We start from the raw sequence: 15,799 nt of genomic DNA, 5'->3' as shown, positions 1-15,799 counted from the left end.
GGAAGTCCAAGATGAAGGCACCAGCAGGTTTGGTGTCTGGTGAGGGCCCACCTTCTACTTCATAGATGACACCTTCTTGCTGTGTCTTCATGCGGTGGAAGGGGCGAGAGGTTTCTCTCAGGCCTTTTTTGTAAGAGCACTAATTCCATTGATGAGGACTCTGCCTCCATGAACAAATCACCTTCCAAAGGCCCTACTTTTTAATACCTTGGGGCTGAGGATTTTAACATACAAATTTGCGGGGAACATAAACATTGAGACCATAGCAGCCTGCCAGGTCAACTACCCAGGTCCATGAGGACCTCAGCAAGTTCAGCGCCAACACCCCTATAATCACTTTGAACCTCATGCCCTCTACCTGAGGCCACATACTTCTCACTCCATCCCCCACTCCAAAATAAATGGCAGCTGGATTGAATATTTAAATGTTTAAAAAAAGAATTGGACCAGGCATGGTGGCTCACACCTGTCATCCCAGCACTTTGGGAGGCTGAGGCAGGAAGATCGCTTGAGACCAGGAGTTCAAGACCAACCTGGACAACATAGCCAGACGTCATCTCTACTAAAAATAAATAAATAAATAAATACAAACTGGCCAGACATGGTGGCTCACGCCTGTAATCCCCAGCACTTTGCGAGGCCGAGGCGGGCAGATCACGAGGTCAGGAGATCGAGACCATCCTGGCTAACAGGGTGAAACCCCATCTCTACTAAAAATACAAAAAAATTAGCCGAGCATGGTGGCAGGCACCTGTAGTCCCAGCTACTCGGGAGTCTGAGGCAGGAGAATGGTGTGAACCCAGGAGGCAGGGCTTGCAGTGAGCCGAGATCGCGCCACTGCACTCTAGCCTGGGCAACAGAGCGAGACTCCGTCTCAAAAAAAAATAAAAAAATAAAAAAATTATTAGTGGAGCATGTTGACACTCACCTGTAGTCCCAGCTACTTTGGGAGGCTGAGGCAGGAGGATTGCTTAAGCCAGGGAGATTGAGGCCGCAGACAGCCATGATTGTACCACTGCACTCCTGTGCAATAGAGCAAGACCCTGTTATAAAAATAAATACATCAATAAATAAATTAGTTAAAACCCTTAAAGACAACCTAAAATGAACATTTATCTGATGAATAAAGACTTTGTAGTGAAAAAGAGAAAAGCAGCCCCTGGCATTGGGAAGCTTACCTGGCACCCATGGTTGGGCCCTGGTGTTTTCTTGTTGGACATAAACAATCTTGCAGAACACCAACATCAGACAGAGCCATTATGTAACTGCACTGGAGCAAGACAAAAGCTAGACCACTCTGTACTCATATCTGAAGCGTGTTACACCTGTAATCCCAGCACTTTGGGAGGCCGAGGTGGGTGGATCACCTGAGGTCAGGAGTTTGAGACCAGCCTGGCCAACATGGTGAAACCCCGTCTCTACTAAAAATGCAAAAATTAGCCAGGTGTGGTGGCGCACACCTGTTATCCCAGCTACTTGGGAGGCTGAGGCAGGAGAATCGCTTGGACCCAGGGGGTGGAGGTTGCAGTGAGCCAAGATCACGCCATTGCACTCCAGCCTGGGCAACAAGAGCAAAACTCTGTCTCAAAAATAAATAAATAAATAAATATAAATTATTATCTCACAGCTCAGGAGACTAGAAGTCTGAGATCAAGGTGTCTTCAGGTCCATGCTTCATCTGAGAGTAGTAGGAAAGAATGTATCCCAAGCTCCTCTCAAGATTCTTGTACTTTCTTGGCTTATAGAAGCATAACTCTACTCTTCCCATGGTGTGCTCCCTATGTGTATGTTTCTATGTCCAAACTTCACCATTTTTATAAGGATACCAGTCATTGGGTTAGGGGCCCACTCTACTGACCCCATCTCAACTAATTACATTAGCAACAACTCCATTTCCAAATAAGGTCACATTCTGAAGTACTGGGGGAATAGGACTTCAACATATGAATTTGAGGAACATGATTAAATCTATAACCCATTAACTAATGCAAATATAAGGACATTGTCCAAACCACAAAAATGAACAAACACCCTCTGTATTAGTTACCTAGGGCTGCTATACCAAATTACCTCAATCTTCATGGCTTGAAACAACAGAAATATGTTTTCTCACAGCTCTGAAAGTCAGAGTTTGAAATCAGTATCACTGGGTCAAAATTAATGTGTCTGCAGGTCTGCACTCCCTCCCCAGAGGCTCTTGGAAAGAATCCATTCCTCACCTCTTCCAGTTTATGGTGGCTGTCAGCATTCCTTGGCTTCTGACCACAACTTTCCAGTCTCCACCAATCAACGTTTTAAAATCTCCATTGTCTCTATCTTCATATTGCCTTCTCCTGAGAGAGAGAGAGAGAGAGAGAGAGAGAAGTTTTCTTCTGTCTCTCTCTTATAAAGACACTTGTGATCATATTTAGGACCCACCCTGATAATCTCCCCAATCCCAAGACCCTTAATTTAATCTGCAAAGACAACTTTTCCATCTAAGGCAGCATTCACAGGTTTCAGGGATTAGGACCTGATATCTTTGGCAGCCATTATTCAGCCTACTATACCCAATATGCTAGCTAATGAGGGTGGCTGCTGCTTCTTTACCAATTTCAGCTTTAATCGCACTTCATTCTTCCCACTTTCTAAACAAGATTTATTAAAATATCCAATCACAGAATTTCCTCCACTTCCAGAAAGCTTCCACTTCAGAGAAAAGCCTTGCTTCTTTGAAATCTCCTCAAAATCACTTGACACAAATCCTGTAATGGATCCTTCGTGATACCTCTCATGAGGTGCCTCACAGTTCCCCCGGGTGTGTGGTCTCTCTTGTTGCAAGGTCAATAAACTCAACTTTGTTCAAATATAGGATATGCGTGGTGGTATTTGGCTGGAGAATATTAACAGTGGCATTAAAAACCACGGGATGGACTGGGCACTAGTGGCTCATGTCTGTAATCCCAACACTTTGGGAGGCTGAGGTGGGCAGATCAGGAGTTTGAGGTCAGGAGTTTGAGATCAGCCTGGCCAACATAGTGAGACCTTGTCTCTACTAAAAATGCAAAAATTAGCCAGGCATGGTGGTGTGTGCCTGTGATCCCAGCTACTCAGGAGACTGAGGCAGGAGAGTCACTTGAACCCAGAAGGCAGAGGTTGCAGTGAACAAAGATTACCTCACTGCACTCCAGCCTGGGAAACAGAGCAAGACTCTGTCTCCAAAAAAAAAAAAAAAAAAAAAAAGATGTCACAAAGAAGACAATGCTTGTCTACAAAGAAGTGACATTATCAAAAAATGGCAAAGTGAGAACTTCCAAAAATTCTTTCTTCCATAAAAGCAATGAGAACACTGGCAGAATTTGTCAGAACCAACTATTTCAGAACTCTAGAAACAAATCAAAGCTTACAGCAATCTGAGGAGCATGTATTGAAGGAAAACAATGAATCTTCATAAGAACCTTGAGCTTTGTGACATTTTAACTTGACCTCAACCCATTCCTGCTCTTCAGCCCACAGTAACCTTGAAACCTAACAGCCTATAATCACAGGAATAACCAATAGCCTACCAGCCCCTGGAGAAGTTAGAAGGGGGCTGGAGCTCCTTTAAACCTCCATTCTCAGAGAATTGTCATTATTTGACCTGTCTGGAAGCCCCCTGCAAAATCCCACTCACAAGCCATGTCTTTATTTGACCTGACTCAGAGTTCATCCATTGTGAACATTCTTTTTTCCCCCTTTGGGGGCTTTTGTCAAAAACAATATGCAGAATTATTTAACATTGTACATGCCTGAAGGGAAGATAACAGTTTGGGAAAACAACAAGCTAACCAAAAAGCTTAAAAGGAAAACCTAGAGAAAGAAATTCCATAGTGGGTTTTGAAAAGAAGGCCATACATATGTGTAGGGCTGTGTACATGATCAAGAAAGACATGAGAAGGGCCTAAGCACTCACCTCTGGCTGACCTTCAGGCTCTCTGCAAGCAGACAGTGAAGACTAAACCAGAGTTACAAATTGCTTGGCCGAATATTGAAAGTGTGCCCCAGCATGCATACAGAGCCCCTTAACAAAGACTGGGAGACTTATTGGTTCTGGACATTTAAGGAAATTTCTGCCTGATCAATAACTGATCACTAAGCTAACCTGAGCAGAGGCTTCAGTGGTCACACACAATAAAAAATACAGACTTTAAGAATTAGTCCAGGAAAGTCACCAAATAAACAAATAATGACAACAATAACAAACAGCAAAAACAACAAACCCTAGGAAGAAGCAAGAATCTGATTTCCAGAGTTGTCACATGTTATTTAGAATGTCCTGTTTTCAAACAACAACAACAACAACAACAAACTTTCAAGACATGCATAGAAAAAGAAAGTATGGCCCATATACAGGAAAGAAGTGGTCAACAGAAACTGTGCCTGAGGAAGCACAGACATTGCACTTAATAGACAAAGCCTTTAAATTAGCTCTTTTAAATATATTCAAAAAACAAAAGAAATCATGTCTAAAGAACTAAAGGAAAGTATAAGAATAATGTCTCACCAAATAGAAAATATCGATAAAATGGAAATTCTGGAATTGAAAAGTATAAGAAGTGGAATCACAACTTCACTAGAGAATTTTAACGGCAGATTTGAGCAGGAAAGATAAAAAATAAGGCAGCCTTTAAGATTAATCCATTGAGGTTTCCCAGTCTGAGAAAAATTTTTCAAAAGAATTAAGAAAAATGAACAGAGCCTTAGGGATGTGTAAGACACCATCAAGTGTACCAACACACACACCATGGGAGTCTCAGAAGTAGAGAAGAGAAGGGGATAAGAACATTTGAAGAAATAATGGGCAAAAACTTCCAAAATGTTACAAAAAAAATTCATCTACACATCCAAGAAGCTCAGTGAACTCCAAGTAGGATAAACTCAAATAGTCATGCCTAGACACACCATAATTAAATGGTGAAAACCCAAAGACAAAGAGAGAACCTTGAGAGCATCCAGAGAAAAGTGATTCATCACATACAAAGGATCCTCAATAAGATTAATTTAGATGACTTCTTGTCAGAAAGTATGGATGCCAAAGTCAATGGAATGACATATTCAGAACACTGAAAGACAATGACTGTCAACTAAAAATTCTATATCCAGCAAAACTATCATTCAAAACTGAAGGAAAAATAAGAACTTCCTATATTTAAAAAAAAACAGACAGAATTTGTTGCTAACAGGCCTGTCGCGTAATAAATACTAAAGGGAGTCCTTCAGGCTAATATAAAAGAACACTACACAACAACTTGAATAAATATGAAGAAGTAAAGAATATCAGTAAAGGTGAACTACACAGGTAAATTAAAAGGCAGTGTATAGGCATTTTTTGTTTGTAACTTTTTCTTCTATTTGTTTTAAAAGACAATTTCATAAAGCAATAATTACAAAACTGTATTGAGGGCAGGTGTGATGGCTCATACCTGTGATCCCAGCACTTTGGGAGGCTGAGGCATGGGCACTGCTTGATGTCAGGAGTTTGAGACCAGCCCAGGCAACATAGTGAGACCCTGTCTCTACCAAAAAATTTTTTAATTAACCACGCACGGTGGCACACATTTGTAGTCCTAGCTATTCAGGAGGCTGAGGCAGGAGTATCACTTGAGTCTAGGAGTTCAAAGCTGCAGTGAGCTATGATCTTGCCACTGCACTCCAGCCTGAGTGACAGAATGAGACTCTATCTTTTTTTTTTTTTTTTTTTTTTTGAGATGGAGTCTCACTCTGTCACCCGGGCTGGAGTGAGATGGTGTGATTTTGGCTCACTGCAACCTCCATCTCCCAGGTTCAAGTGACTCTCCTGCCTCAGCCTCCCGAGTAGCTGGGATTACAGGTGCACACCACCATGCCAGGCTAATTTTTTGTATTTTTAGTAGAGACAAGGTTTCGCCGGGTTGGCCAGGTGGGTCTTGAACCCCTGATCTCAGGTGATCCACCTGCGTCGGCCTCCCAGAGTGCTGGGATTACAGGCATGAGCCACCATGCCTGGCCAATTCTATCTCTTAATAAAAAAAACTGTATTGATAGGCATACAGTATATAAAGATGTAATCAGTATGACAAAAACAGCACAAGGTAGGAGGGAGGTAATAGAGTTATTTTTTAAAAGTTTTTGTATGCTATTGAAATTGAGAAGGGATTAATCTGAACTTCATTGCTATAAGTTGTTAATTACAATTCCCAGGGTAATCACTAAGAAATTTACTTCAAAAAACACATAGTAAAGGGGGAAAAAAGGGTTTTTTAATGGTACACAAGAAAATACCTAGCTAATACAAAAGAAGACAATATGGATGCATAGAGGAATACAAAAGATCCAACATATATAGAAAACAAATAGTAAATGACAAATGTAAATTCTACTTTATTAGTAATTACAGTAAATATAAATGAATTAAACACTCCAATCAAAGGACAGATACTGACAGAATGGATTTTAAAACATTTTTCATCTGTGTGCTATTTATAGAGACACACTTTACATTCAAAAACACCAATGAGTTGAAAGTAAAAAGATGGAAACAAATGTGCCATGAAAACAGTAACTAAAAGAAAGCTGTAGTAGCTATACTAAGATCAGATAAAATAGATGGTAAGACAAAGATATTTTACTAGAAATGAAAAAGGAAATTTTATAATAATAAAAGGATCAATCTACACAATAATTATAGGCTGTATCCTTTATCCAAAATGCTTGGGACCAGAAGTATTTCAGATTTTGGAATATTTGCACATACATAATGAGATATTTTGGGGATGAGACCCGAGTCTAAACAAGAAATTCATTTATGTTTCATATGCACTTTGTACACATAGTCTGAAGGTAATTTTATACAATGTTTTAAATAATTTTATGCATGAAACAAAGTTTGTATACAGGTACGTTGAACCATCACAAAGCACGTGAGGTCAGGACTAGAATTTGTCCCTTGTGGAGTCATGTTGGCACTCAGAAAGATTTGGATTTTGAGATGCTTCAGATGTCAGATTTTCTGATTAAGGAAATCAACCTGTATAAACATACATGAACCTAACAACAGAGCTCCAAAATACATGAAACAAAACCCAACAGAATTGAAGGAGGAAATAGACAAAAGGTCAATAGTTAGACACTTCAATAACCCATTATGATAATGGATGGAATAACTAGACAGAAGATCAACCAGAAAATAGTAGATTTGAACAATCCTATAAACAACTAGACCTAACATCTATGAAACATTCCACCTAACAACAGCAGAGAATTTGTTCTTGTTAGGTGCACATAAAACATTCTCAAGGATAGACCATATATTAGGCCATAAAACAAGGTTTAATAAATGTAAAATGATAGAAATTATATAAAGTATATTCTCCAACCACAATGAAATAAAATTAGAAATCACTACCAGAAGAAAATTTGAGTCCTCTCTCCTCTCTCCTCTCTCCTCTCCCCTCTCCCCTCTCCCCTCTCCCCTCTCTCTCCCCTCTCCCCTCTCCCCTCTCTCTCCCCTCTCTCTCCCCTCTCCCCTCTCCCCTCTTTCCACGGTCTCCCTCTGATGCCGAGCCGAAGCTGGACGGTACTGCTGCCATCTCAGCTCACTGCAACCTCCCTGCCTGATTCTCCTGCCTCAGCCTGCCGAGTGCCTGCGATTGCAGGCGCGCGCCGCCACGCCTGACTGGTTTTCGTATTTTTTTGGTGGAGACGGGGTTTCAATGTGTCGGCCGGGCTGGTCTCCAGCTCCTAACCGCGAGTGATCCGCCAGCCTCGGCCTCCCGAGGTGCCGGGATTGCAGACGGAGTCTCGTTAACTCAGTGCTCAATGGCGCCCAGGCTGGAGTGCAGTGGCGTGAACTCGGCTCGCTACAACCACCTCCCAGCCGCCTGCCTTGGCCTCCCTAAGTGCCGAGATTGCAGCCTCTGCCTGGCAGCCACCCCGTCTGGGAAGTGAGGAGCGTCTCTGCCTGACTGCCCATCGTCTGGGATGTGAGGAGCCCCTCTGCCTGGCTGCCCAGTCTGGAAAGTGAGGAGCGTCTCTGCCCGGCCGCCATCCCATCTAGGAAGTGAGGAGTGCCTCTTCCCCGCCGCCATCACATCTGGGAAGTGAGGAGCGTCTCTGCCCGGCCGCCCATCGTCTGAGATGTGGGGAGCACCTCTGCCCTGCCGCCCCGTCCAGGATGTGAGGAGCGTCTCTGCCCGGCCGCCCCGTCTGAGAAGTGAGGAGACCCTCTGCCTGGCAACCGCCCCGTCTGAGAAGTGAGGAGCCCCTCCGCCCGGCAGCCACCCCGTCTGAGAAGTGAGGAGCGTCCTCCCTCCTTGTCCGGGAGGGAGGTGGGGGGGTCAGCCCCCCGCCCGGCCAGCCGCCCCGTCCGGGAGGTGAGGGGCGCCTCTGCCCGGCCGCCCCTACCGGGAAGTGAGGAGCCCCTCTGCCCGGCCAGCCGCCCCGTCCGGGAGGGAGGTGGGGGGGTCAGCCCCCCGCCTGGCCAGCCGCCCCGTCCGGGAGGTGAGGGGTGCCTCTGCCCGGCCGCCCCTACTGGGAAGTGAGGAGCCCCTCTGCCCGGCCAGCCGCCCCGTCCGGGAGGGAGGTAGGGGGGTCAGCCCCCCGCCCGGCCAGCCGCCCCATCCGGGAGGGAGGTGGGGGGATCAGCCCCCCACCCGGCCAGCCGCCCTGTCCGGGAGGTGGGGGGTGCCTCTGCCCAGCCGCCCCTACTGGGAAGTGAGGAGCCCCTCTGCCCGGCCAGCCGCCCCGTCCGGGAGGGAGGTGGGGGGGTCAGCCCCCCGCCCGGCCAGCCGCCCCGTCCGGGAGGGAGGTGGGGGGGTCAGCCCCCCGCCTGGCCAGCCGCCCCGTCCGGGAGGGAGGTGGGGGTGTCAGCCCCCCGCCCGGCCAGCCGCCCTGTCCGGGAGGTGAGGGGCACCTCTGCCCGGCCGCCCCTACCGGGAAGTGAGGAGCCCCTCTGCCCGGCCAGCCACCCCATCCGGGAGGGAGGTGGGGGGTCAGCCCCCCACCCGGCCAGCCGCCCCGTCCGGGAGGTGAGGGGCGCTTCTGCCCGGCCGCCCCTACTGGGAAGTGAGGAGCTCCTCTGCCCGGCCACCACCCCATCTGGGATGTGTACTCAACAGCTCATTGAGAACGGGCCATGAAGACAATGGCGGTTTTGTGGAATAGAAAGGGGGGAAAGGTGGGGAAAAGATTGAGAAATCGGATGGTTGCCACGTCTGTGTAGAAAGAGGTAGACATGGGAGACTTTTCATTTTGTTCTGTACTAAGAAAAATTCTTCTGCCTTGGGATCCTGTTGATCTGTGACCTTACCCCCAACCCTGTGCTCTCTGAAACATGTGCTGTATCCACTCAGGGTTGAATGGAAAAAAAAAAAAAAAAGAAAATTTGAAAAATTCACAAACGTGGATATTAACACACTCCTGAGTGACCAATGCTCAAAGTGATAGATATTCTAAATACTCTGACTTGATCATTACAGATCCTATGCATGCAACAAAATATCACATGTACTCCATAAATGCATATAAGAACTATGTATCAATAAAAAACCAAAAGGAAGAAATTACAAGTATATTAGAAAATCCTTTGAGATGAATGAAAATGAAAACACAACATACCATACATGGGATGCAGCTAAAACAGTGCTTAGAAATTTACAGCTGGAAATGTCAATATTAACAAACTAAGAAAGATTTCAAATCAATATCCTAAACCTCCACCTTAAGAAACCAGAAAAATAAGAGCAAACTTAACCCAAACAAGAAAAAGAAAGAAATAATAAAGACTAGAGCAGAAATAAATGAAACAGAAAATAAAAAATAATAGAGAAAACTCAATAAAAGCAAAAGTTGGTTCTTTGTAAAGATCAACAAAACTGGCAAATCTTTACCTATACTGACAAGAGAAAATAAAGAGAGAAGACTCAAATTACTAAATCAGGAAAGAGGTAACATTACTGCCAATCTTACAGAAATAGAAAGGTTTATAAGCTGGGCACAGTGACTCACACCTGAAATCCCAGCACTTTGGGAGGCCAAGGAGGGAGGATTGGTTGAGTCCAGGAGTTCAAGACCAGCCTGGACAACATGGAGAAATCCCATCTCTACAAAAAAAAAATACAAAAATTTGTCCGGTGTGGTGGCCCACCCATGTAATCCCAGCTACTATGGAGACTGAGGTGGGAGGATTGCTTGAGGCTGGGAAGTCAAAGCTGCAGTAAGCCATGTTTGCACCACTGCACTCCAGCCTGGGCAATGGAGCAAGACCGTGGCTCAAAAAAAAAAAAAAAAAAAAAAAGGTTTACAATGGAATATTATGAACAATTGTATACCAACAAACTAGATAACCTAGAGAAAAATTGAGAAATTTCTAGGAAGAAAAAAACTACCAAAACCAATTCAAAAAGAAATAGAAAATCTCAATGAAACTATAACAAATAAAGCAATTAAATTAATAATCAGATCACTTCCCACAAACCAAAGCCCAGGACCAAATGGCTTAACTGGGGAGTTCTACCCAACGTTTAAAGTAAAATTAATACCGACTTTCCACAAACTCTTCCAAAATAAAGAATAGGAAGGGGCACCTTCTAACTCATTCTTTGAGATCAATATTACCCTGATACTAAAACTAGACAAAGACATCAGACAATAAAGAAAAGTATAGATCAATATCCCTTATGAATAAGGACAAAAATCCTCAACAAAATACTAGCAAACCAAATCTAGCAACTTATAAGAAGAATTATACACCATGACCCAGTGAAATGTATCCCAGGAATACAAGATTGGTTCAACATATGAATATTAATCAACATAATACACCATATTAATAGAATAAAGGACAAAAAACACATGATCATCTCAAAGGACCCAGAAAAAGCAACTGAGAAAATCCAACTACATTTTATGATTTAAAAAAAAAAACTCAAAAAAAATAGAAAGAAGGAAACATCCTCAATCTGGTAAAGGCCATCTACAAACAAACAAATCCACAGCTAACATCATAGTTAATGGTGTAAGACTGCAAATTTTATGCCTAAGATCAGGAAAAAGACAAGGATGTCTCCACTCATAACTTCTGTTCAACATTGTGCTGGAAGGTCTAACCATGACAATCAGACAAGAAAAAATAATAAAAGGCATCCATTTTTCCAAAGTAGAAGTAAAATTGCCTGTATTCACAGGAGACAGGATCTTGTATGTACAAAATCCTAAGGAATCCACAAAATAATTGAACAAGTTCATCAAGGTTGCAGGATACAAAATCAACATAGAAAAATCAATTTTGTTTCTATATACTAGAAATGCACAACCAGAAAATGAAATCTAAAAAACAATTTCATTTCAAATAGCAACAAAATAAAATACTTAGGCTTTTACACTGAAATTACAAAACATCCTTGAAAAGATTTAAAGAACACCTAAACAAATGGGAAAACGTCCACGTTTATGGATTGCAAGATTTAATTTGCTAAGATGGCAAAATTCTTTGATTGCTCTACAGATTCAAAGCAATCTCAATCTAATCCGAGCAGACTTTTCTGCAAAAAGTGTTAAACTGATCCTAAGATTAACATATAAATACAAGAGACCTTTAATAAGCAGAGTAACCTTGAAAAAGAAGAACACAGTACGAAGACTGAAAAGTCCCAATTTTAAAACATATTACAAAGCTACAGTAATCAAAACAGTGTGAGACTTTCATAAAGATAGACATATAGACCAAAAGAATAGAATTGAGAGATCAGAAATAAACCCTTACATTTATGATCAATTAATTTTTGACAAAAGTGTCAAAACAATTTCAGAGGGGGTAAAATTGTCTTTTTAACAAATGGTGCTAGGATAATTAGCCAAAAAAATTTCTTTACAAAAAGAATTAATCGAACCCCTACCTCACTCTATATATAAAAATTAACTCACAGTGGATGCAAGATCTAAATGCAAGAGCTAAAATTATAAAATTCTTAGAAGAAAGTTAGGTAGAAATCTTTGTGACCTAGGATTAGACAAGAATCTCTCAGATATGACACCAAAAGCACTAGCAACAAAAGAAAAAAATAGATAAATTAGACTTCATCAAAATTTAGGACTTTTGGCCAGGCACAGTGGCTCACACCTGTAATCCCAGTGCTTTGGGAGGCCAAGGTGGAAGGATCACCTGAGGTCAAGAGTTCAAGACCAACCTGACCAACATGGCAGAAACCCATCTCTACTAAAAATTACAAAAATTAGCCAGGCATGGTGGCACATGCACCTGTAATCCTAGCTAATTCAGAGGCTGAGGTGGAAGGATCACTTGAACCCAGGAGGCAGGGGTTGCAGTGAGCCGAGATCACGCCCCTGCACTCCAGCCTGGGCGACACACTGAGACTGTCTCAAAAAATAATAATAATAATAATTAGGACTTTTGTGCTCCAAAGAATACTATCAAGAAAGTGAAAAGACAACTCACAGAATGAGAGAAAGTATTTGCAAATCATGTATCTTATAAGGGAAGAGTATTTGGAATATATCAAATATGTTTAAAACTCAACAATAATAAGACACATAATCCAATTTTATAATGAGTGAAAGGCTTAGACATCCAAAGATATACAAGTGGCCAAGAAACACATGAGAAAATGCTCAATATCATTCGTTATGAGAGAAATGTACACCAAAACCCCAATGAGATACTACTTAGCATCCACTAGGATGGCTATAATCCAAGAGACAGAGAATAACAAATGTCAGCAAGGATGTGGATAAATTGGAAGACTTGTGCGTTGTTGGCGGGAATGTAAAATCATGCAGCTGTTTTGGGAAAGAAGTTTGACAGTTCCTGAAAAAACTAAACATAGAGGGACTGAGCAATTGAACTAATTAAACAGCCATGGGCAGTGAAAACATGTTGAAATAAAAACATGTCCACAAATATTCATGGAAGCATATTCATAATAATCAAAGAAATGAAAACAACCCAGTGCCTACCCATTGATGAATGAATAAATTATGGTATATCCATACAATGGAATATTATTCAGTCATAAAAAGGAGTTGAGTACTGAGTTCTTCTACAACATGAATGGATTTTGAAAACTTTATGATTCATGAAAGAAGGCAAACACAAAAAGTCACATATTGTATAATTCCATTCATATAAAATGTCCAGAATAGGAACATTTGTAGAGACAGAAAGCAGATTAGTGGGTTAGAGGAAGGGGCTGCTATGTCTGACTGGGTGATCAGGGAAGGCCTCTCTACAGAGGTACCATTGGAAGAGTCCTGACAGGGTGTGTCATGCAGATTCCCTTGGGAAGCACATTCCAGGCAGAGGGAACAGCCAGTGCAAAGACTCGGAGCTTGTGGGAAGGGATAGGAGGCAGGGCAGGTAGGCAGAACTACGTGCTGTCAGGCCTAGAGTGCAGGATGGGGAATTTAAAGTTTCTCCTAAGGTAGAAGGAAGCTTTGGGGGGCCTTAATGGTACATGGAAGGTTGGGGGTTGGTTGGTATTGAAAAGACTTCCCTGGCTCTCATGTTTAGAATAAACTGGGGGGGTAGCAAGTGTAGAATTGAGTAGACCAGATCAGAGAGGAGGGAAGAAATGGACATGGCCCTATCCCCAGTGGGAGCTGGGAAAACAGAGACAAGCGGACACATTTAAGAAAGCTTGTTGGCCAGGCGCGGTGGCTCATGCCTGTAATCCCAGCACTTTGGGAGGCCGAGGTGGGTGGATCAGATCACAAGGTCAGGAGTTCAAGACCAGCCTGGCCAAGATGGTGAAACCCCGTCTCTACTAAAAATAAAAAATTAGCCGGGCGTGGTGGCAGGTGCCTGTAGTCCCAGCTACTCGGGAGGCTGAGGCCGGGGAATTCCTTGAACCTGGGAGGCGGAGGTTGCAGTGAGCCGAGATCGTGCCACTGCACTCCAGCCTGGGTGACACAGCGAGACTCTATCTCAAAAAAAAAAAAAAAAAAAAAAAAAAGAAAGCTTGTGGAGCTAGAGTGGATGAGATTTGCTGATGCACTAATGTCCATCTCCCAGCAAGAACTTTTTCCTCTGTTCCTTAGAGGCTTTTATTCTTCCCTCACCCATGTGTAGAGAGAGAGCAAATGAGGGTATTTTTAGAAAGTCTTTAGGAGTGAAAGCTGAAGAGATGAAAGTTCCACTATCACCTGGACTGTCAAAACTGAAGCACGGCCTGTCCACAGACACAACTACATGGGAATGTTCGTGGCAGTTTATACCTAATAGCCCCACACTGGAAACCACACAAATGTCCATCAACAGAAGAATGGAGAAATTGCATGCATTCCTACAACAAAATACTATAGACAACAATGAAAAAAAACAGTCTACTGCCACCAGCAACAACACTGGATGCATCTCAAAAACGTTATATTGTGCAAATAAAGCCAGGCAAAATAGGAGTATATGCCTATGATTATCATACGAAGTTCAAGCACAGGCACAACAAATTTAACATATAATGATAGAAAGCTGATAACTTATAGTGATAGAAATCAGTGGTTACCTAGCGGTGGGAAGCAGAGATTGACTGGAAGGGGGCACAAGGGAACTTTCTGGAAATCTAAAAATGTTCTATATCTAGATCTGGGGGGTGGTAAATGGGTATATATACTTTATTTTATTTTATTTTATTTTATTTTTTGAGACAGAGTCTCACTCTGTCCCCCAGGCTGGAGTGCAGTGGCACAATCTTGGCTCACTGCAACCTCCGCCTTCTGGGTTCAAGCAATTCTCCTGCCTCAGCCTCCCGAGTAGCTGGGATTACAAGTGTGCACCACCATGCCTGGCTAATTTTGTATTTTTAGTAGAGATGGGGTTGCGCCATGTTGGCCGGCCACCGCGCCCAGCCAATAATGTCTTAATAAAATATGGTGCTGACATGGACAGAGCACAGAAAATGCTCCCCAAGCATTTGGGAGCCCAGCAGCAACAAGGGGGGTGCCGAACTGTGCTCTCCCCAGGCCTGGCTCTCAGGAGGGCAGCTGACTACTCTTGCATTTCCCCAACACCTGAAGGTAATGCAACAGCTACCACAGGTCTCATGTCATTCTCTCAAAGGGTTCTGAACTCTCTTTACAAAAATTCTGTTTCCCTCTTGAACGTCATCGTTGAAAATTCAAATGTCCCACAGATGCCGGGAAACAGCCCTGAGCCAGGCATGGGCTGGTTGAGGGGGTGAAAGAGGAACGACCAGCTCTGGTGAGAAGCCAGGTCAGGCTGTAGCTGCATGGGACAGTCTGGGTTAAAAGCACAGGCTCCAGAGTCACCCTGCCTGGGTTCAAGTCCCAGCTTTGCCCCTTACTAGCTGAATGACCATGGGCATGTCAGTTAACTGTTTGGAACCTCAAATTCTACCTGTGTGAAATGGAAATAATAATACCAGCCTCACAGGGCCCTAAACTTATGTATATATCTTTAAAGTGCAAGGACACCCCATCGCCTATATCTTAATGGATGGAATATCCTGTCCCATCCCTGACATTGGCTTTCTACCTCAATGTCCACCACTGCCCCACAGCTGGCCCTCTCGCTTGACTTTACACTCCACCAGCACCTACTGAGGCTGGGTGCGGCAGCTCATGCCTGTAATTCTAGCACTTTGGGAGGCCAAGGCCAGAGGATCACTTGAGGCCAGAGCTCGAGACCAGCCTGGGCAAAATAGTGAGACCCTGTCTTTATAAAAAATTTTCAAATTAGCTGGGTGCAGTCGTACACACCTGTGGTCCCAGCCACTTGGGCCCCTGAGGCAGGAGGATCACTTGAGCCCAGGAATTGGAGGCTTCAGTGAGC

The 15,799-nt window shown here is 43.4% G+C and overlaps 1 long non-coding RNA gene across 1 annotated transcript in view; it reads right to left on the bottom strand.

Annotated features, from left to right (window-relative positions):
- Nucleotides 1–15,799, bottom strand: part of LOC134809138 (uncharacterized) — a 67,631-nt gene that overhangs the window by 6,133 nt on the left and 45,699 nt on the right. Inside the window, exons 2-3 of the long non-coding RNA XR_010154032.1 lie at nt 2,220–2,333; nt 929–1,043 (exon numbers count right to left, since the gene is read on the bottom strand). This is a non-coding gene — a long non-coding RNA (uncharacterized LOC134809138). The remainder of the gene's footprint in view (nt 1–928; nt 1,044–2,219; nt 2,334–15,799) is intronic.

This window comes from Pan troglodytes, chromosome 21, assembly GCF_028858775.2.
Source record: "Pan troglodytes isolate AG18354 chromosome 21, NHGRI_mPanTro3-v2.0_pri, whole genome shotgun sequence".
NCBI lineage: Eukaryota > Metazoa > Chordata > Mammalia > Primates > Hominidae > Pan > Pan troglodytes.
This window is presented reverse-complemented; position numbering and strand designations above follow the sequence as displayed.